The sequence below is a fragment of the Phoxinus phoxinus genome, assembly GCF_949152265.1.
Source record: "Phoxinus phoxinus genome assembly, chromosome: 7".
Taxonomy (NCBI): Eukaryota; Metazoa; Chordata; class Actinopteri; order Cypriniformes; family Leuciscidae; genus Phoxinus; species Phoxinus phoxinus.
In genome coordinates, this window is record NC_136882.1 from 24,566,123 (window position 1) to 24,589,728 (window position 23,606).

A 23,606-nucleotide genomic window follows, 5' to 3' on the forward strand; every position below is an offset into this window, starting at 1 on the left:
AAGTTCTGATGCTGTCTAATCCCCCGCACTAGTCTCCTTCTCACAGAAGGTATGCTCTCAGACTCGTTGCTATTGGCAGAAGTGGAGACAGAGCTTGTCCTTGGCCCAGCGAGGGGCTCACAGCGCGCTCTGTTGCGTCAATGGGCTGAGAGCCATCGCAGCGACTGCACTAGTCTTCCATTAGTCGGCGAGTGTGTATGTGTCCACGAACTGAACGGAAAGCTTTAAGAAGCACAATTTTGAGACACATTCCCTTTCCTGCACTTCTGTAAGCTGTCAGCAGGGCTTGCTGTATGAAATTATGGCGGCTGATGAAGTGTTAGCCGCTTAGCGGGAATCCTGTCGATGCAGTGAGATGAAGGGCCGGGTTGGGTTACATACATAACAAATCCATTATCTTGGGCGTCCAGTGACCTTTATGGAAATGGATTTGTCATGTTCCAAAGCCCCCTTTAATCTTTGTCAGTATTATAGCTAATAGATAACCAGTCAGTTATGCTTTCCTTGCTAGCATGCGGTTGGTTTATGAGGCCACAAACTTTAAAGAATCTTATAGATGCCAAATGAACACATGTGGGTGTTTCTTCAACTATTTGCACTTTTAGAAAATACACTCTTTTAAAAATCTTTTCACACCCAGTTAATTTAATTTGTCCACTAAAAAAGTTTTTTATATAACTTTATATAAATATAACTTTATATAAAATAAATTTATATAACTTTTTTATGAGCATTTCCACCTCGTTCCCTGCATGGAACCATGTATTTCGTTTTATGTGATGGAAATAACAGTGGTGGAAATGACATTTAATACATTTTGGTAGGACCGACTTTGTCTTGCTATGGCTAATTTCATAGCTAGCATTTTAAGTACTATTAAACATGTAATGGATTTTGTAAGCTCATTGCATAGTTGTGCTTGTCGTTTGTTTTATTTGTAATAACGCAATGAACATGGCAAATTATACAGACAAAGAAATTATGAACACATGCAAAAACAAGACAGAACCGAATAAATATTAATAATTTATTATGTTGTTGTAGTCACTGTATGCTTTTTCCTGTGAGTTTTTTGTTTTTCTATGCATTTTTTGCATAGTAAAATAAAATATGTTGCTGTAGTTTCCTTTCATACCAAATAATTTTGTCAGATAATTTCCTTAACCAAGTTGAGTATTTGGTTCTTCTCTCATATTTTAATGGTTTTATCGAACTTGTAGGCTCATTAAAAACAAATATCTCCTCCGTACATCACTTTTGGCCACTACTATATAGTATATATGTATATACATATGTATATATATATATATTATTTTATTAAAAAAAGATTGTCCTTTGATTTGTAAGTGCACAGAGTTGAAGTAACACCTGCATAATTGCATTTTGCTCCGCAGGTTGCGCTCTAAGAAATGATTCAAACCTGTGTATTAACCCGTGTCAACATCTGTTTTGTAGTTTATGGTCATGAATCTTCACTAAATAATCTCCTGTCCATTAAGGTTCATCTGAGGTTGTGCCTTCTGTTGGAGTTCAGTGTTTGTTTTCCTCTTGGTTAAATGGCACAGTGACCAAACTATCTCTTGACCTTATATCCTCTCCCTCTCCCATCTTCTCCCACCAAGCTCAGTCCCTCTAATGGAATCAGAGGTGACAAGTTCACATCCACTTCCAGAGAGCCCTCACTGCTGACCTAGTTTTCCTACAATGCACTACCCACACACACACACACACACACACACACACACACACACACACACACACACACACACACACACACACACACACACACACACACACACACACACACACACACACACAGTCCTTTTTGGGCATTAACCCCACTTTGGCAAGTGAAGGGGAAAATGCATACCCGTCCCATTTCATCACACCCCCACCACCCATTCCTAGAAACACTTCAGTGCTAGGCACAATGCCAGTTGAGGAGGCTGGTAGTATGTGTTGGTGTTGATACACTATGCCAGTGCTCTGCTAGCAGCTGAATAACTATTAAACCACGAAGGCCTGGAACTAGAAAATTTAGACTAACACTTCTAAAATATTCACATTATGATCCTGATTAAAGTCTCTCTTTTTTTCTTGTTTTTCTAGATTTTTTAATATAGAGACGTTAAAAGAAGGAATTTTTAACATTACAACATTTAAGTAATATTTTATTTTAGAATAAAGTCAAAATTACTAGAAAAAAGTCACCCAAAGATAAAAATTCTGTCATTATTTACTCACCCTCAAGTTGTTCCAAACCTATATTAATTTTCGTTCTTCTGCTGAACACAAAAGAAGATATTTTGAAGAAGATGGGAAACCAAACAGTTGATGGGCCCCATTGACTTCCATAGTAAGGAAAAAAAAATACTTCAATGGGGTAAAAAAGTCAATGGGGTACATCAACTGGTTCCCGATGTTCTTCAAAATATCTTCTTTTTGTGTTCAGCTGAATAAAAGAAATTCATACAGGTTTGGAACAACATGAGGATGAGTAAATGATGACAGAAATTTCAATTTTGGGTGAACTATCCCTTTAAAGGAGTGCCCTTTCCACAAGATATAAAATATGTCTTTGAGTGTATATATGTGAAGTTTTAGCTCAACATACCCCACAAATATTTTTATATAGCATGTTAAAGTTGTCACTTTTTGAGGGTGAGCAAAAACGCACCGTTTTGTGTCTGTTCCTTTAAATGCAAATGAGCTGCTGCTCTCGGCACAGGGGGCGGAGCTTCAAGAGCTCTTCTTGTCCTTAGCAGCTTCGATTACCTCACACAGACATGCACTGGAAATTTCAAAAACGTTTAGCCTTTTATGTTCAAACCGGAGTCAGATGATGGAGAGACTCGAGAAGTGACAACATGTAGAATGCAACTGGGCATTTCTGAATGGTTAGTTGACAAATGTATGTAGCTGATGTGTAGTTATCTTCTAGTCATTGATTAGAATATTCTGTCTTGATAATCTAAATCGTGTTCAGGAGGCGGGGTTTATGTAAATTCTAAGGTTGGTGATGTCACTAACCTGGGAGGAATGTTGTGTCCTACCGGCCTTTTCATTAAGTCCTTAAAAAATATCTTCATTTGCTTTGAACTTTGAGCGTTGTAACTTTGCATATGTTGTTTATGCTCAAACAGCAACATTACACACTTACTAAAGTTAGAAAAGTGAAATCATAATCAACCACCCCTTTAAGCGTTTTTGTCAGATGTTTTTATCTTAAGTGTTGTAGAATAATGTCTTCACATTATTACTTTGAACTTTATTTAATTATTTGCTTTGTATCTTATTTTCCATTCAAAAGTTTGTGGCCAGTAAGATTTATTTTTTAATGTTTTTGATAGAAAACTCTTTCGCTTACCAAGGTTGTATTTATTTAACCAAAACTACAGTAAAAATCATTCTAATATGATGATTTAGTGCTCAAGAAACATTTATTATTACCAATGTTGAAAACAAGTTGTGCTATTTAATATTTCTTTTAACATTCATATTTAAAATAATGAATAGAAATTCAAAAGATAAGCATTAATTTGCATTAGAATGGTCTATTTAAAAATATATATATATTTTTGTGTGTGCTTATTTAAATTACTTATTTCTCTAGAGATTATCTATGGATCATTTTTAATTCTATATTCATCTTTTTCGGCCTTGTTTTTATTTGTGGAAAAAAATCAATTGCGTCCTGACTACCATCCATGACAAACCCTTCCTGGGAACATTCCTCATATACAGCCTTGTTGGTGAGTTTGGACATGTGCGTCCTGGATGTTTTGTGAGTGGGAGTGTTTGTGTACAGGCATGTGGGTTTGTGCTCAGAATACATCCTCTCTAGACATCTGGTGCTGAAAGTACAGGTTTAGGGTAGGGCAAAGTTTGTTCCTTGACATATCTGTAGCCCCTTACAAACACACACACACACACACACACACACACACACACACACACACGCACACACACACACACACACACACACACACACACACACACACACACACACACACACACACACACACACACACACACACACACACACCCTTAGGGCTGAATCAGAAATGTGGGCGAGGCGTGTGAGTGTCAGCCTAGGGCGAGGTGAAGCCAGTGAAGTCATAAACCTTCCCAGCATTCCAGCGTTCTGCCCCTCTAAAGATCCTGTCAAACTTCCTGCTCTACTGCACATAATGTTGAAACATGCCGCTACCGCTCTTTCATGGCTCTGCGTTTCAGTGGCTTTCATAGTCAACCGGTTGCACCATGTACCTACAAGACTACATACATTACTCATACTGTGCTCTTAATAATATCACTGCACAGGATCAGAAATACTCTCATTATTACCCATTTAAACTCAAACCATTTGATGTTAGAGAACAGAGAAGATGGTCCAGCTAGTTGGTAAGAAGCTGGTCTTTGGGGTCTCTTGCCTTCTCAGCGAGATTTCCGAGCAGCAGAGCTGAAGAGCAGCGCTACATGGATTCAGAAATCCAGATGGCAATTTCAACCGCCTAGATCAGAGCTGTTTGATGTCAGGCGCATATTCAATTACGGAGCTCCAGTAAGAACAAAACTGAATGCTGTAGTCTTCAGGCTTTGCCATTATGAGAAGATAGCTGGGCCTCGGGCTGAGTTTCATGAGACCATGAGTCTTGAATCACTAAGAATGTCATTTGCAAACATTATTCTTCCAGATCTTTCCTCTAACGCAGCATCAGTCTTCTCTGTGATGAATAAGCGGGAGAAATGGAGTGGATAGATTAATCTAGAATAATCAGAAAATAAGGAACACATTCTGTTACCATCCGTCTGAAGGGCTATTGACTAAGTTCTCATCGATTTTATGTAACTGCTTGGCAGGCATCCATAAGCAGGAGTCTGCGTACAAGCATAAGGAGGCTGAAAGTAGCACGAGTGCATTCAAATAAAAACTTTTAAATTACTTATTTTCTTTCCCATATGAAAAAATGATAAGTGGAATTATTAATAAATATTAAAGGAATATTCAGGTTTAAATTCAACCTAAATAATGTCAATATTTATATTTTAAATAAATTTGTTTCTTTTGAACTTTATATTACAATCCTGAAAAAAACTAATCATGTGTTCCACAAAAATAAGAAGTACAACTGTTTTCAACATTGATAATAAGAAATCTTACTTGAGCACCAAATCAGCATATTTGAATCATTTGAATCAGCTGCTGAAAATTTTACTTTGCCATCACGGGAATAAAATGTTAAAATAGTTATTTTAAATTGTACAAATATTTCACAATATTACTATTTTTTACTGTATTTTTGATCAAATAAATTCAGCCTGGGTGAGCATAATAGACTTCTTTAAAAAAAACATTTAAAAATCTTACCAACCACAAACTTTGATCAAATTCTATTTTATAAATGTATAGAGTATATGCAGATTTTGTACATTAATTACACATATACTGTTGATTATATACTCTTGCAACTACGGTTGAGTAAAGCTTTAGAATCTTAAACGCGTTATGAGTGTTTAGACGGTATCTATGCTTTATTGCGTCCCCCTGTACGACCCCAACACCCGCATCAGTTACTCTTATTTTCACACTCAAACCCTACCACATCTGTGCAATATTGCACAGTGCATCAGAAAGCCCCTTTAATTAAAGGGAGTGAACCGAAAACACGGCTGACACACACTGAGCAAACACAGACTGCGGTATATGGGTATATTATTACCCATCTGCCTGTACTCTTGAGCAAAGCCTTGAGTCAGCCAGCCACATTTAGCAATCACAGTCAGCCAGGTGCAACTTACCTGAACATTTCTCAGTTGACACAGACTTGCGAAACCACAAATAGATTGGATATGTCCTCTGCAAGTTAGGGATGGCGTACTTGTAGTTAAGCTTTGCTCAAGTTTATCCAATGCTTTCCAAAACATGTTGTGATCTTGTGACATATAGTGCAATAATCACGTTCCAGAAGTAAATTAATTAATTTTCTCCATTGGGAAATAGATTTCTACTTACTACTGAGGGTTCCTAAGATTGTTAATCGATGCTATGTTTTAGTTGAAGCCATGTGCTTGCATTATTTCTACTTATTGTATTAACAGAATTTGCGGTGAAAAATAACATTAGCCATGAGGCTGTACAAATTCCAGAAATCAGAGAGTTGCGGCGAGCAAATACCGCCAAAAGAGCTTACAGGGAACGCCCTCTCCCATGAAGCACCACAGATTAGAGGGCTGCATTGGGATTGGTATTGGGATCCTGCGGGTGTTTTACCTTTCCTGCGGGTGGTAGTGGGCGGACAAAAAATATCTCACAATTTGCCACGTATCCAGAAAGGTGTCAACAAATGAAGTTCACCGCAAATGAACAATCAGTAACATTCTCTTCCTCCATAGCTGGCTAGGCCAAGTGATTTATCATTTAATTTATTCGTTAAGTATGTTTCATGTTTTTAGTATTATTTAGACTTATTTTCTTTCTGCTGTATGTTAATTAGATAGGCTACATAAACACCTGTGATATCTGTGAGATTTTTATTTCCTATTTATTTATATAATTGGTTTTATATGTAATTAAATATTTATTTATTTTACAAGTAATTTAATTAAAAATTGTGCCTAGCATACCAGTTAAATTGTTATTGTTAGGTGTGTGTGTGTTGTTACGCATATGTTTAAATATGTTTTTTTAGGCTCCACATTTTTTAGTTTTTTTTGTCTGAATGTGTTTGTCATTTGTGGTGCTGGCATTACTTTATCTTATGGTCAAACACAATGCTTTATCTCTGTTATTCTGAATGTTTAGCATAGCCCCAATGTTTGTGTAATTTTTTCACAATTTCTACAAGCTGTAACAGAATGTTTGCGGGTGAATATTTTACAATAAACTTAAACTTAAAATATGGTTTCTGTAAATACACTCAACAACTTTATATGTATAGTTTTATATTTATTCATCTTTCTTAATTCGATTATAACATTTGCAATGCTTCATGGGAATGTAGTTCTTTAGTCGTTAACACAATCTTGTAGCTTTTGTGTTTTGGTCCGATTTTCAAATACTCTTTTGCTTTTAAAGTTTTGTAATGTGGTGATTCACCTCATAGCTGGTTGGCTTAGGCTAGTTCATGGCATCTTTTTAACAAAGACTTTTTTTAATGTCCTGCAAAAAGAGGTTGTAATGATGTGAGCCGTAAAGTAGATAGTTTGGATGTTGTTTGATATAACTTTAAGTGGTCAGTTGAAAGGTTAGCCATTCCCCTTAGCTGTGATTCCTCTTGGTAGGAAATAATAGAGGAGGGGTGTGGGTATCTCTGTCAGTTTCGTATCTGCAGCGACTTTAACACCTCCATTTGGAGCTTTGCCGATGACAGCGAGACACACTGTGTCCTGACATACACGTGTGGAGCAACAGATGAAACAAGAGCCACATTTGTTTTCATGAGTTATGCTACATATTGCATGAAGGTGCCTCCTGTTTGTTTGATTAGGCAAATAATGCAGTGTATTGTTGGGATAACGGTGTCCCCCTGAGCCCCCCGCACAGCATGTCCCCCAACCGGTGTCATAAATAAGGCATAGGGAGAGGAGGTAGATTGACAGCAGTGTTGCAGTGAGGTGGAGATGCGCAGAATAATGTGAGCTCGGCACTAACAATGCTGTTGACGGCGGCGTGCGCTTTGAAACTCTCCCAGTAGTGTGTGTTTGTAAACTGAAGAAATACTCTGTCACTGTCAAGTAGCAAATATGCTGGGATGACTGGCTTCTTAAAGTTGAAAGGAATGCAGCACAGGGGGAAAAAATGTAAAAAGTCCTCTGTGGCTTTCAAGCTGTTTCTTAGTTTTGTTTTGACTAGTGTGGGGAGGGGGGCACAAAATGACTATGGTTGGTTATAACTTATGTGTGCAAGCGCATCTGTTTCAGTTTTCCTTCAGTGTGGCTGTCTGGTTTATGGGTGACTGGAGCTTAGTTGTATACCCTCCCACTATATGTCAAGTAAAAGTGTTGAAAATCTAGCCCCATCTGTCTGGTTTAATTTTAACCCATCGTGGGTGGTGGCAGGGGTAGCTTCAGGATTTTGTCAACATTTACTCAGCTTCATATCATTCTAAACATGTATGACTCCTATGGAATGTATTTTCTTGTCCATGCAATGGAAGCCAATGGTTACTAAAACCTTTTGGATACCAACATTCTTTAAATTATCTTCAAAATATACTTTTTCAACATATCATGTGTGTTCCACGGAAGAATGAAATATAGGGAATAACTTAAGGATGAGGAAATGATGACATTTCATTTTTTTTAGGTGAAAATCCCTTTAAAGGGGTCATGACATGAGAAACCAAATTTGCCTTGATCTTTTAGTATATAAGAGGTCTTTGTACCATTAAAACGTCCTGCAAGTTTCATAGCTTAAGACGTCCTCCCCATTATAAACGAATCATTTATTTAATCAAGCTCTAAATACAGCTCGTTCTGGATTCATGGTAAGAAGTGACGTCACGGTACGAAGTGACGTACCAGCGTTTGCATATAGACCGCCTCCGGCAAAAGACAACTACACTTTAAGCGCAAGACAACTACGCTCATTTCGTATCGTTGTCGCGCCCGCGCGCTGCGCCTCACAAGTGTTCAGTCGACGCACAGCGAGTGGGTCTGTGTACAGGGAAATGACGATGCCACGCAGATGTGCTGTTCCTGGCTGTGGACAAACAACATCTTTGAATGCGCTGCGAAAGATCCAGTCGTCAGGGAAAAATGGATGCACTTTATTTTTTGCGGACGTCTCAGTCACGGCAGTGTTAGTTTAAGCGTTTGTTCTATACATTGGAAGGATGACTGTTTTGAGAACAAATCCCAAAATGATGCTGGCTTTGCCAGTAAACTGTTGCTCAAAGATAAGTCCTTGCAGACTATTCTGGGCTCAACAACGACGACGCAAACTGTAAGTAATGTGTTTAAAACTTTAAACTATTTAAATACGCTGAATCCGCAATGTTCTGGCTGGAGGCGTTAATAATTGATGCATAGGCACTGACGTTAGCCAATCATAACAGTGGGCGTTAACACTGAACTCTTAAAGGGGAAACACCCCCAAAACAGACTGTTTTTCAAGCAGAGGATGAGAAACAGGGTGGGAAAAGGTCATAAATCACTACATTTTAAAAGTTTTTTGTAAAAAAAACTATAGTAATACTATATTTGCACCTAAGGGAACATAATAATAAAATAAAATAAAACATGTCATGACCCCTTTAAGATTTGATTCTACCATTATTTCAGTTGAAATTGCCATGGTTACTAAACAGACAGATAAGATATACCGGTAATTCTGGACCAAAGGGGTTTTTGCAATATGCTGTATTTTATATTTCACATATTATCTTGTAAAATAGACTTTTAGACTATTTGCATATTAATAGTTGTGCCTATTTTGGATTATTTTGACACAAAGTGGAAGCTTGTTTAAGTTATGGCTCATTGGTCTGTTCTTCAGATAATACTGAAGAAATTAGCAGAAGCTTTAGCGTTGACTGTGGTTACAATTTATATTTATGTCCCTCCACAACTATTTCAGAAACATGACTCAAAACATAAAAACTATTTTTTTCTTCTTCTCAGAAACACTCATTATAGGTTAGTTCAACCAAAAATGAAAATTCTGTTGTTTAAATCCTGTTGGACTTTTTTCTTCTTCTGGGGAACTCAAAAGATTAATAGGAACCAGAAAAAAAAGCTTTGTTGTGAAGCACACGTAACTGTGAGTCACAATATCCAGAAAACCGGCTGACCACCGTTGATTCAGGAATTTCCCAACCTGATGTAACCCACTGTGAAGCCACAGGAGGAAACCAAGTCACAGCTTTGAATTGCATTGTGTATGCCTGAGCAAACATCCTCTCCTAAATTGAATTCATAATGCCTCCAATCACTGAGTACATATTTGAAGAGGAAAACAGCCTTTAGTGAATTATAGTGCATGCTGTCGTAGCTGAGGACAGATGGTGTGTGAATGGAGGTCAGTTGTTTCTGTGGGAAAAAAAAGATGCCCTGTTGAAGAGGATGGGTAGCACACGGCCCGCTCTGCTGTTGCGGCGAGGAGGTTGTGTTCAAACATCACACAACATCTGGCCTGTGTCCTCACACACTGAAGGCTGGAACGTCCTCAAGTGCAGAAGACAGACTGAGCAGAGGAAAAAATCCATGAGGTTGGACTGTGCAACTGTTCCAGAAGATGGGGAAAGATGGGATGGCAAGAATTTACAGCTCCACGTTCCCATCTGCCGTTTCTGGCAGGCGGAGGAGGCTTTAAAGCCACCAAGTGGAAAGAAAAGTGAACAGGAGATTTTAGGCAGTCAAGACGTGATTTAGCAATCTAAAGGTGGCTGAACTTTTCCTCTGAGAAGAATGGCAAATGCTCAGAGACTCTGGCAGATAATCTCTTTCATAGAACAGCAGGATTAAAATAAATCTCTTTTGATTGGCTATATTTTAAAAATATCAATATGTTCTGGTCTATAAATATGTACACAGTATATTCTTCTATCTCTCTATCTCTCTCTCTATCTCTCTATCTATCTATCTATCTATCTATCTATCTATATCTACAGTATCTATCTACAGTATCTATCTATCTATCTATCTATCTATCTATCTATCTATCTATCTATCTATCTATCTATCTATCTATCTATCTATCTATCTATATCTACAGTATCTATCTATATCTACACTATCTATCTATCTATCTATCTATCTATCTATCTATCTATCTATCTATCTATCTATCTATCTATATCTACAGTATCTATCTATATCTACACTATCTATCTATCTATCTATCTATCTATCTATCTATCTATCTATCTATCTATCTATCTATCTATCTATCTATCTATCTATCTATCTATCTATCTATCTATCTATCTATCTATCTATCTCTACAGTATCTATCTATATCTACAGTATCTATCTATCTAACTATTTCAAATATCCAAAATATAGTTTTTTTTAAAACTATTTTTAATCCCAGATTTTCAATGTGGTCTCAGTTTTTTAAACCTATGCAGAAATGCATTGATGTAGCACATAATGTTTATGAAGTTTACACTAGAAAGAGAGACAGAGTGAGAGACGACAGACTGGTGTACAACTGGGACGCATTGTGTGATGGATTCTCATAGTTTCGTGAAACAAGTTCCTCTCCTTAATGACTATTTTGTTTCCGAGCACTGCCTGGAGCATCAAATGTGGGGCGGTGAGACGGAAGGGAAAACATCTTCATGGGGGAGTGAGCACTCTTTTTTTGAAAACTCTTTAACTTATCTCTCTCTCTTTCCTGTTCCTACATATCTACTTGTGTTAACTAATCTATTGATTTGCTGTCATGATATAAAGGCTCCTGCTGTAATGTAAAAGAGAGGAAGTGATGGTGAAGTGACTGTGCTCAGGCTTCTCCAGTCACACTGGGAGGTTTGAAACTAATGTAAACTTAACAGCAGGTTCACTGTTAGAGGTTAGGTAGGTGGATTAATACAGATGACTTATAATGTTGGTTTGATAGGTTATGATTAAATTTAATTATTTTAAGAGCTGACAAGTAGTCAGTCAGTCAGCAGTAGCAGTAGTGTGCATGCTTAGTATGCAGTACTAAAGGCCCACTGAAGTGCCTTAAACCGTGCAGCATTATTCAGAGTGTTGACGTAATTTTCACTGAAAACAGGAATACAGGGCAGGACATATCTATCATATACAATGTGAATATCGATCAGCTCGTCCCCTTTGTTTAAAATAGCCAATAGTATTTAATCTGTATCACATCTGTTGAGCTCTAAGCCGCAGTTTCCTCCTAATCTCTAACCGTTTCTCCCTCTAATGTCCTCCATATTGCTTTCAAATAGCATTTTGTGCAGAATTCAAAGGGTCCGATACGTTTTCTGGTCTGTGCCGACTCGCACATGTGATCCGCTCTGTGTTATCGTGTTTTTGGACCAGAGCAAAATGTGTGCGCTGAGGGTTGAGGGGGGGTCTCCTCAACCTCCACCACCTCCACCTCCACCAATGTGCAGCATCCACCTGGATGATGCGACGGCAGCCATATTGCGCCAGAATGCCCACCACACACCAGCTTATTGGTGGAGAGGAGACAGAGTGATGAAGCCAATTAATATATATATATATATATATATATATATATATATATATATATATATATATATATATATATATATATATATATATTAATTGGCTTCATCACTCTGTCTCCTCTCCACCAATAAGCTCCTAATCATCCCCATATATATATATATATATATATATATATATATATATATATATATATATATATATATATATATATATATGGGGATGATTAGGAGGCCTTTATAGACAGATGCCAATGGGCAAATTTGGCCAGGATGCCGGGTTAAACCCCTACTCGTTTCTAGGATTTTTAATGACACAGAGAGTCAGGACCTCGGTTTAACGTCTCATCCGAAGGACGGTACTCTTTGACAATATAGTGTCCCCATCACTACATTGGGGCGTTAGGACCCACACAGACCACAGGGTGAGCGCCCCCTTCTGGCCTCACTAACACCTCTTCCTCCAGCAGCAACCTAGTTTTCCCAGGAGGTCTCCCATCCAGGTAGTGACCAGGCTCAGCCCTGCTTAGCTTCTGTGGGCAACCTTGGGCTACAGGGTAATATAGCTGCTGATTATGACTATGTGCCATTCACCATGTAGAAAATAGTAAATTTGTGAACAAGTGATACATTTTAGTCACAGCTTCAACATCTATTTATAATGTTAGGGGCGGGACACTGTCAGGTGTCCAGATTGGACAGAGAATCTAATGAGAAGCTGAAGTGCAGGGTGATGTCTCCAAAATCATTGATTCATAGGCGGAAGTGAGAGACTGTATGTTTGGAATACTTATATCTTCTAAATGCGAATTTTGTTAGCATTTTGGAGTTCACTAAAGCTTAATATGTAGCAGTAAGGCTAACATATTCATACTAAAAGCCACACAACTTTAAATCAATCTCACTGTGTATACTTATTTAAAAGCTTGCTTTACACTTGGCAAAACTTGTCCGTCATTTATGCACAAGGTCTTAAAGGCATTTTATGCAGTAAGCTTTTCTTGTGATCTTGCCTCTGTGCACAGACGATGAACACACCAGCTCAAACTCTGTGATGCCAGCTTGCTACTGCTTCAGCTCAATGCTGGTAAGCAAAAGCATGCTGCGTCTCTGAATGAGGTGATTAGTGTAAATATTGTACTGTATGTTGCTTGCAAATGATAGCTAATACAGCTAAAAATATCAACAAAACAAAATGTACCACAGAGCTCAGGAAAATCAGCAATCAAACATCTTCCACGTTGTTCTTTGACCGCATTAAACGAAATGCCATTTGATTGGGTACGTTTAAAATCACCGTCTGATTGGTCATTGGTACACATTAACCGCAAAAATAATAATAATTATCTTCTGCAATGGGGAAAAAAAGCCAGGGTAATTGTGCATGAGCACAAGAGCACATGGTCCTGCCTCAGTTCTGCCCCCTGTCTCCTCTCCACCTGAAAATTCATTTGGAATTTGCGGTTATGTTGTAAAGTCCCCTGTGTCATCATCAAGAAATTTGGTCTGTACTCCTTATATCCGATGCACTGGAACTGTCTTTGACTTTTCGCCCCAGCCCAGTGTTGTCATTTGTTTGAAAATAGTTGCCCTACTTGAAGTCTCAAAGAGGTGAGTTTCATTTCAGGATGTGCTTTCTGTCAAAGAGAGGGTTAGCTCTATTAAAGTTGAGAAGCATTAGCATAAAGTCCGCTGTGGCATGGCCAAGGTAGACCGGGTGTACGGACGCTGATTTCTAATTAAAAGCACAAGAGTCGTTGGTCGGTTGTGTCAACCTCTTTCCTTATGCAAAAAAAATAAACACAACTGATACACTCATATAAATGCGTATGTATGACCACGTTGTGGTGAAATCATTAAACGGAAAGATCCCAGATCATTGTGAGGGGTCACCAACCGTGACCTCAGCAGGTAGATGTTTCCTTCAGAATTAATCTTAACTACCATAATGCCGCAGGCAAACTCTGGCAGGGATCTCACCATGTCAGCACAAATCTGAGCGCTTCTTAAAACGAGCACACTAGTTCTTAAAACACACAATGCTGCATTATTTATAAGCCTGGGGAGAGGTGTTTTCAGATCTAATTTCTCACTCCTTATGTGTGCTGATTGTCTCTCCTAATTCCTGTTTGTTTAGTCAGGTAGATGCAAATGCGGCTCTTATTTGCATGTCAAATCGGGGCATGCGGGGGTGGGGGTTTGACAGAAGTACGAGCTAATGCACCCCCCTCTCGCTCGGGAGTGTTGAGCGGATACGTGCCTCTTATCTCCTTCCTTTGGTTCTTTCAAGAAAAAGCCAGCAATGAGGTATTAATAACTAACAGACATGCTGGGAAGGCTGTCTTTGCAAGTGATACAATGCCTGTGAGAGCGAGGGTTCTATGAAAAGCTTGATTTCCTTGTGCAGCACATTTTACCATATTAGTTTTAATTATATATATGTGTGTGTGTGTGTGTTTGTGTGTGTGTGTGTATCACTTAAACGCATAGCTTGGCTCTTAGTGACCCAGGACGTCATTTACTGCCCTCTTCCTTATTCATTTTTTAAAGTTAGACAGCAACCTTCTTAGTATTCCTCAATCAATATAATATCAAACAATATAACAAGAAAATTTAAAATACAATTGTAAAATAATGGCTGTTTTCCCATTCTTTTTTTTGTAAAACATTGTATTGGAAACTGAAGGAAACTGATGACCCGAGGTGTGTAACAGGGTAAGTATATTTTTTCTGCATTACAATAAATGAAACCTTGATGACTGAATAAGTGCAATTCACCTTTTTCCACAAGGTGACAATGTCTGATACACAATGATGAAGTGACGTTTCACTCATAGTGACTGCAGGCAGAAAACAAAAGAATAGGAAGTATCATCAGCAAAACTTGAAATGGCTCAGTGATTTACTGGAGAGCAAGTACTGAACGCAATCAAATATAGTGTCACTGTCACTTGATGGTTGATCTGGTGAAGAAACTATATCAGCGATCAAAATATTGATTTTGAAGATGTTGAAAATGATAGTTTTGAGAATATGTTCGAGATGCTGAATGTACTGGGAAATGAGCTCTGACGGGGACAGTGATGATGGTATAAAACATCTGCCCAAACTAAACCCTTCCAAGATCCAAAAGGTAGCAAAATATGCATTATTTTATTCTTCTGTAATTGTTACTTTAATATCAGTAGAGTTTTATATTATTGCGACAGATAGAGATCAATCAGTGTAAGATATAGATCCGGATCCCTTAAGACGCAAAGATGCATTTGTATATGGTGCACTTTAGACATTATACAAACTATAAGTAACTTTGCAACTTCATGTCAACTAACTCTCATTAGAGTATTGGTTGACTGTAGTTGACTGTTAGAATAAGAATAAGTTGCCAAGTTACTTATAGTCAGTAGAATGTCTGTTGTGGACTATTGAACTAAAGTTCTACCATATAAATTAATATATCATCCTGTTTTTCATCAATAGTGGCAGCTAACATTCTTAATCAGACCCAGCTGCTCCCTCGACCAATTGATAACCAGCAGAGAGTGATGTGTTTCCTCCATGTTGTGGCCGTCTGACTGGGTGAGATGTCCAATCAATAAGAAGCAACATATTAGGCCTGTAGGGGGTGTGGAGTTGAGATTCAAACACCCTCTGACTTGATTGGATGTGACCCTGCACGCAAAAGTCGCAGCCGTTTCGAAGCATGTGTGTGTTCCTCACTAGAGGTGTGAAGACAACAGAGGAGGGATTTCCTGAGTGCTGGCAGCTCTCGCTTTGAGGCTTATCAAAAGTGTGTGCTCAGAAACCCGGGGTTTGTTCAGAATGGCATACTACTTCCACAGTACTTGTACTGTTATTGCAGTATGTACACTTTGCACATAATGCACATTTTCTGTATGCATGGAAGACTTTCTTACGTTTTCTAAAATGTGCTGTATATACGACCACAGCATACTGTGTGGAACATTATATCCCACAATGCAATGTGCTTGACTTGGCTTTACATTTCCAAACATCTTTATAGCTAAAGGGAAGGGAATAATTTATTTCAGAAATAATAAGAACATTTGACAAAAATTTAGCATACTTCTTTTTGACATGTTTATAATCTTATTATAGTGTACTGTTTTACATACTATTTTAATAAATAGTAGCCTATATATAGTGTTAAGAGTTAGTAATAATATACTGTGTGCAGTATTCCAAACATTACATTTACATGTGCAGTTATAATCGAGTTACAGTGGGTGTTTGTGTAGTTAAGTATATAATAAATATGTTTCTAGTGTTAATCATATTTCTTCCTTGCTTGTGTTGCATTCCGTGTTTTAGAGCCTGCCATTTTAGTTTAATCGTCTACATGTTAAACAAAGTCTTTGTCTTTGACTTTGGGAGAAAAAAAAAAGACTGGCATTATTGCAGTCTGACTAAATCATTTACATTACATTGTAAAAAGACAAATGTTTTAGTCTGACTGAAATCAAACTTTTAAAATGTGTAAAGACTAAAAATATTTATCTTGACCGCACCAAAGAGCACTGAAACAAAGGAGCGTGTACCAGGTGCTGGTTTGGACATGTTTGTCAGGACATTTTTTTTAATAAGACTCAAACCTCACTTGAAAATGATTTGCTGTTGAACTATATGACTGTCTTTATATATTTTTTTACTGGATTCAGACCCATTTTCTCTTTGCGCTGGCCCGTGAGTTATGACCCTGGCCTTGATTACAACCCCAGTGATATCACAAACAGGCCGACTGGTCAGTACAGGGGGTCCATATGATCAGAGCGAGACCGCTTGCGGTGCAAAAAAAGCCCTTGCGTCCATAAATTCCATTTTTATGAGCTAGACTTGATGAAACCATTTCCCTTGACACCTTGTTTTTGCTGCATCTGTTGTTAGTTTATTTCTCCTCAGCTGAGTGGTTTTATGTGCTATTTGGGGCGGACTGTGACAGAGAGGTTGTATGGGTAAGATATTGCATTGGTGCCTATCTGGATGTGAAGACGCCCCGGCCTCTGGTCTCTCCTCTGAAGCTGTCACTTCTCTCATTCTCTGCTTCTCTCGCTCTCTCGTCTTTGCAGAGCAGCCTAGGGGTTGGAGAGCAAGAGAAGAATGAGTGATTTGGAGGAGATGAATCAACTTTCAATTTTGACAAAGACAGATGTGGAGATGTGGAAGAAAGAGGGAAAAATGTGTCCGGGAACAGGCAGGAGCGCTGAAGATTTAGGCAGAGCTGGACACTCACTGAAAAGAGAAATGTGACATTGATGTAGAGATGTGGGTACATGCTGAATAATCATATTTGAATCAAATGATTTTAAATGCAGCTTTCAAATTGATGTTAATATAACAAATAATATATTTTTTTGAAAATTAAGCTGCACAATTATTTAAGGCAAAAAAAGGTGTTGAAATCACACAAGCACATGCCTAAATTTGCTCAGTCTAGTCAAGTCGCACCTTCCAAAAAGAGTGATGATCACTTGCTGTTCAGTTTTACTGATACATTATTTTTCAATTTCAATCTGGGTCCCCCTTCACATTAAACAAGACCATTAGACTTTTCTATCTTAAACTTGTATGAAGAACTACTAAGTAGTTAAAAGGTGTTTTTCCCCCCCCTTCAAGTGACGTCTTATGGTGACTATGGTATCAAGTGAGTCAGAACTGCCACTGGTGCCACCTCAAAATAAATAAGTACATGACACGTCTGCATACTTGTGTCTGTAATCTGGGCTGAGACTGTGCTTGCGGTGGTGTGTGTGTGTGGATTGGGAGCTGGATGGATAATAAGAGCTCAGTTGCCCAACAGAGTGAGGGGGGAGATATACCCTAAAGCCTCATGTCATCCGATCAGTCATCTTCTCTCCATTCATCATGCAGTGTTTCTCCCCTCCTCTCTCGCTCTCTCTCTCTCTCTCTCTCTCTCTCTCTCTCTCTCTCTCTCTCTCTCTCTCTCTCTCTCTCTCTCTCTCTCTCTCTCTCTCTCTCTCTCTCTCTCTCTCTCTCTCTCTCTCTCTCTCTCTCTCTCTCTCTCTCTCTCTCTCTCTCTCTCTCTCTCTCTCTCTCGCTCTCTCGCTCTCTGCACCAGTACAGTGGAAACTGGGAGCTCATAGCCTATGGGAGTTACACTGAAACTTGATTAAGAAATATGGCCACTGCATTTGCCACCAGAATCTCAACGTGCAGATCAGTTTCTGTTCACAGCAATAATCAAATAAAGATTCTCCATTTATCTTATACTTATAAGATGAATAGCAATGTTCAAAGCTGATATACATACCTGTGAGCACTCATCGGTTAAATTCTGTATTACTGCACCAAAAATAATCGGCATACTTATTATCTCACAATACAGTACATTAAACATTTCTTATTTTAAATTTACAATTACTTTTTTTTTTCATCTCAGGTAACAGGCAGACAGTTGGCCATGTGTGACAATAATTGTAATATTGTTAAGGAGGTTTTAGGCACTTATTTGTGTTGTGCCGTAATACACTCATTGCCCATAGTAAAATCACTATAACCAGCCTATTTTGGCTTATTTATTTCACCTCTTCTTAAAGACATCCTAATCACATGCTAGAATAAATTTTCAAATGATCATCGTCTTTTACAATTGCCTTTTGGAGAGAGGCCTTCAGAGGAAGACATTTATCTGTAACTCACCCATCCGATTTTACTGTCACGGAGAGCAGCTGAACTTTAACCTATGGCCTATCAGATTGCTTCACCACAGGATTGAGTTGCCATAAACATATGTATAATGTTTTTTTTTACAACATTTACCACAGTTCACAATTGATTATATGTTGCTTGGCTCCAAATGTCATGTGGACAGCAAATATTCAATTACACCGTAATGTACGAGGCCTCTTTGTTTCTCCACAGAACCTTTACTGGCTTCTAACTGGCCCGTATTTACAGACAGGCTGTGGGAGAGATTTATAAACATCTAATTATTGAGCATGTAATCATTAGATTATATTTGAGCGAGTCATTAGTCATGGTCTACCAGTCCAATGTTTGTTGGCAACAGTGGATCAATAGTACAGTTTGTCTTATAACCATTTCTGTGTGCTGTCACCACGTAAACGCTGATAGACTGCGACATTCTGTGCTTGACCTCTGTGGCTATACTCTTGTTTGAGGAAATGTTTGTAAGGCAATCATATCGGATCATGTTTTCAGCTTTTGGATGCACCATCAGAAATGTGTGTACCTGTGGAGAGGAAATGACTGCCCGATGCCAACAGCAGCTTGTTCCTGTGAACAGTTTCTTCATAAAAAATTGACTGTCAACGGTTGGTGATGCAATTCAAAAACTCTGGCTTTTCAAAATGTGATGAATTTTGAGGGAGGAGGAGAAATCCTGTAATTAGAGAAGAGGGGGTATTTCTGAGCAATTATGGCTTTTGTATTGTGTAGGGGTGAGAAAGCATGAATATGCATGTTTGTTCTATTGTGTGGCCATGTGATTTGTGCAACGCTTTGGCTTGTGTTTGTGAATTGGCTTGTGAGTGTTTCTAGGTGCATGTGCAACAAATTACCCTGCAACAAAATGATTTGCCTATAATGGCCTTGAAATTTAAATCAAACCAAAGTGTTTGGCATGCAAGATGTTTTTCTGTTTTAATTGCATGTGAAGCGAGTAGTGTTTGCAGGGACAATGACAGTGCGTGGAAGCAGTGCCATAAAAAAGAAATCCATGTATATATAGGTGCAGGTGTGTGTGGGGTCTCTGCAGGTGGCGTTGAGTTGCAGCATGAGAAAGGAAGTAGTTTGCGAGCAGCCACAGCATGTCCGTGGCCCAGGTTAGTGAGTAAGTCTATATGACAGCAAAAAGAAAAACAACATTTGCCTTTCCTTTAGCCAGTATAACATTCAAGGCTGGCTGAATGTCTTAGCTCTCGCTGAACTCCATAAGGACCGAGCTGTTCATCATGACTTGTGCCTGAATAGTTTCTGCCTTTCAGCCGCATGTGTTTTCACTGTCCTTGGTGCTGAAGATGTGCTTGTGGGAGTTTTGAATGGTGCACAGAAAGCCTTTTCTAACTCTCATTAGCTTTGTTCTGAAGACCTAGCGAGCTGCCTACCTAGACCGCATTTTAAGGCATCTTATATGCGCTCTTGTACACAAAGGCTGTTGCGAAAGGTGGGCGCACTGCAAATAAAGTGTTGTGTGCTTCGTCATGTGGGGACATCTGAATTAATTGGTTTTATTCAAGTCAAAAATGAATATGATTGATTTTTCAAAGTACTTTCTTTTGTGTTCCAGAAAAGAAAGAACGTCATACAGGTTTGTAATGACATGAGGCTGAGAAAATAATGAGAATGTTTTTTAACAATCCCACATTTTGGCCAATTTTTGCCTTATATACCATAGAAGGCAATCCTAAAATGCATTCCAACAAGCTCCATTAAATAAAGGCTCATCCTAGATGCATAATATTACTAAAAAAAAGTCACATGCTAACCTCATAAAATCTTGAAATCAATTATTGAGATTTTGAGATTGCGTTTTGGCAGCTACTGCAAGGTTCATGGTAGAGTTCAGTAAATTCATATAACAAATCATGTGAATTTAAAAAAGAGACAAGAGGTGATGAGATTGAAGAGGTGAGTTTTTCACGCCAATTCGCTCCATTTCATGCCGTGTCTATTCGTATCTCTTTTCTTTTTTCTCTGTCTTTGTTTTCCCTCAGCTGTATTCTTCCCTATTTGTTATCACTTTGATTCTTCTGAATGAGAATTACATGGGAATTACTATGTGTGCACATCTATCTTTGTTTCTTCGTTTATGCTTTTATGCATTAAAGGGACATAATTGTTGAGTGTTATAGCATCTTAATCGCTATGACCATCAATCGCCCTTTCAGGTTTGTGCGCTATAGACTCCATTTATCCTCCCACCCGAATCTCTCTCGCTCTCTCAAGCACTGTACTGTTACTCTCTGTTTTCTGCTCACAACCAGAGACAGCAATGGGCAATCACATCAATATGTAATTCAGAAAACATGGCAAGTTATTTTACTCCTCTTTCGCTTGCTGCTCTCCCTCATGTCTCTCACCGCTGAACAACTGGCAAGGTTTCAATGAGGTGATTTAGTGTTTGTGGAAGTGGCAACACTGCTGAGACCCACAGTCTGTTTCCACTAAGTGAGTTTCACATTAACAAGCAACATTCAGTTACTAATGAAGCTGAACTTTCTGATCTGGCTAAGAGGAAGTTGAGGTGAGCAAATGGACTATGAAACCAAGACAACCTTTTTATATAAATATAATTGGATTTGTGTTGATTTAGCTTATATATGGAAATTATTTGTTGATATCATTTTGAAAACTAGATCATGTTGAAAGACATCAACATGCTATTTGAGTGACAAGACTGGTTGAATATAATGTACTAACATCAATAAAAATGTATACATGCCTTTCAGGGTTGTGCAAAATTCGTCATTTAAGAATTGACTTCCTTTCATTTGGACCACATGATGTTTCATTGAAATTTTAATGGGAATGAGAAGACAAAGAATTTACTGTATTCCAACACAAGAATTACACAACTATATATTTTCATTTCCTGCTATAATCTATTTTCTCTTTATGAACAATGGTAGTTTGGAGACTTGTTTCTGACATTTATAATAGTAGAACATATCGTCACATTCCCTGTTTATTAAAAAAGCAAGCAAAAATAAAGTATCTATTTTCTCAAATAGTGGAAATATTTCATCAGGTTCAATACTGTCTAATTAAATAAGTTTATTCAGGTGAGTTAATTAAATAATTTGTGCCATACAGTGCCAAAGTCCACCAAATAACTGTAACTTTAAAGATACATTTTTACATTAACATTTTAGCCTATCAATAATGTAATATATATTGAATTATGATCACATAAGTATTTTTATTTATCCAAAATTTCTGTTCTGTACTGGTGACAGAAATGAAAATTCTAAAATTCTAAAGCTGCACTTAAGATTTTCAATTTTATTGTATTTTATTTCAAATTCAAGTTCTTCATCATATCTGCTAGCTGAGTTCAAATTCAGGAATTGAACAGGAACTTAAAATGCATTTGCTGATCAATTATGGATGTTGCTCATCCCTGATTTATCAAGCTAATGTTACAAAGATATGGAGGCTTTAGCTTGGACTAAAGACTCAAAATGCTCTTTTAGATACTGCCAGTGTCAAGTCGTATTAATCTTCGAACCACATCCTTCAAATTTACTGTCTTTATGGCATTCAGCTAATGAATATGTTAATAAGTATTATAGAACTAAGTTGAGAAAATATTTGAACCTTAATAGTGTCTTTGAGAAAATGATCTTTTAATGCCAGTACCGCTGAAGGCCTGAGGGCAATATATTTTTATATAGATACCATATTACACCAGGCTTTATAGTGTTTGACAGCAGTAATGACATTTGCCCATCCAGCCATTCCAAAACTGCAATGGTCAGTGATGTTTATTGCATGTGCTCAGGTTCTGTGGGTTTCTGGGCATTTTAAATGGCTCTTGACCTTTTCCAGACAGTGACCAGGAAATGGGGCTCGGTTCATTGCCATTTTTATTGTGACAGGTATTTTACCATCTTTTTATGAGCATATGACATTTGTTCATTGCTTTCATAGGTCTATCATGTCGACAAGGTGAGTCTACTTAAAGTGTAAAGTCAGGGATCATTTGTGAAAAAGGATTTTTGTAAACCTTGCCCTGTAATAGTCAGGTTTCCTGTAATATAGTCAGGATAAGCATTATTACACATTAGCAGTTAGAGGATCACATACATTGGACTGGTTTTCCTTTTCTTTCTGTTCTACCTAAATCACAATAGATGGCTGTATTTTATCTGGAAGCAGTAAAGACAAGTGCAGACAGGAGAGCTCTTGGCTTATCCATTTTACTGGGCAGTGGTCATTTAGTTAGAGAGATGAGCAAGAGTTTGAACCGCCGATGGCTGCAATAATAGACAGACGCATCGTGCCATTTAAAAACTGAGGGTCAAGTGAAGTTAAAATGCGACTTAAATTTTTTTTTCGCACATTAATCTAAATTTGGTTGTAACCACACATCACTTCTGTCATCATCTGCAATATCACCCTCATGTCCAGGGCTGGATATCCTTACAGATTTCACAATTTGATTCCGAAGCACTTGATTTAATTTGTTTCAATTCAGTGTATTTCAAATAATGTCCACTTTGCTTACAATAAATGATCTCTCTACTAATGCTATAAGTTACACAGGGATGCATCGGACTGATTCAAATGGTCACTACAGAGTTTGTGAGTCTTTTTGAATGACCTCTTGAATAAACTTATGAGAGACGTGTGTAATGTATACACTGATTCTGTAGTATGTTTCAGATTTACTAAAAATAAAGAGTTTAAAGGAGTAATTGTTAAATCAGCGTACACTGGTCAATCTTGTGTGCAGCCTGC

General features: G+C 38.0%; 1 long non-coding RNA gene across 9 annotated transcripts in view; it reads left to right on the plus strand.

Annotated features, from left to right (window-relative positions):
* LOC307001416 overlaps positions 1-23,606 on the plus strand; it is a 138,633-nt gene that overhangs the window by 93,885 nt on the left and 21,142 nt on the right. For 2 of the 9 annotated variants that reach the window (XR_013798231.1, XR_013798232.1), the window contains one exon: positions 17,234-18,472. The exons of the other annotated variants lie outside the window; for them this stretch is intronic. This is a non-coding gene — a long non-coding RNA (uncharacterized lncRNA). Of the gene's footprint in view, positions 1-17,233; positions 18,473-23,606 lie in introns of those variants that run through there. 9 annotated transcript variants of the gene reach the window in all.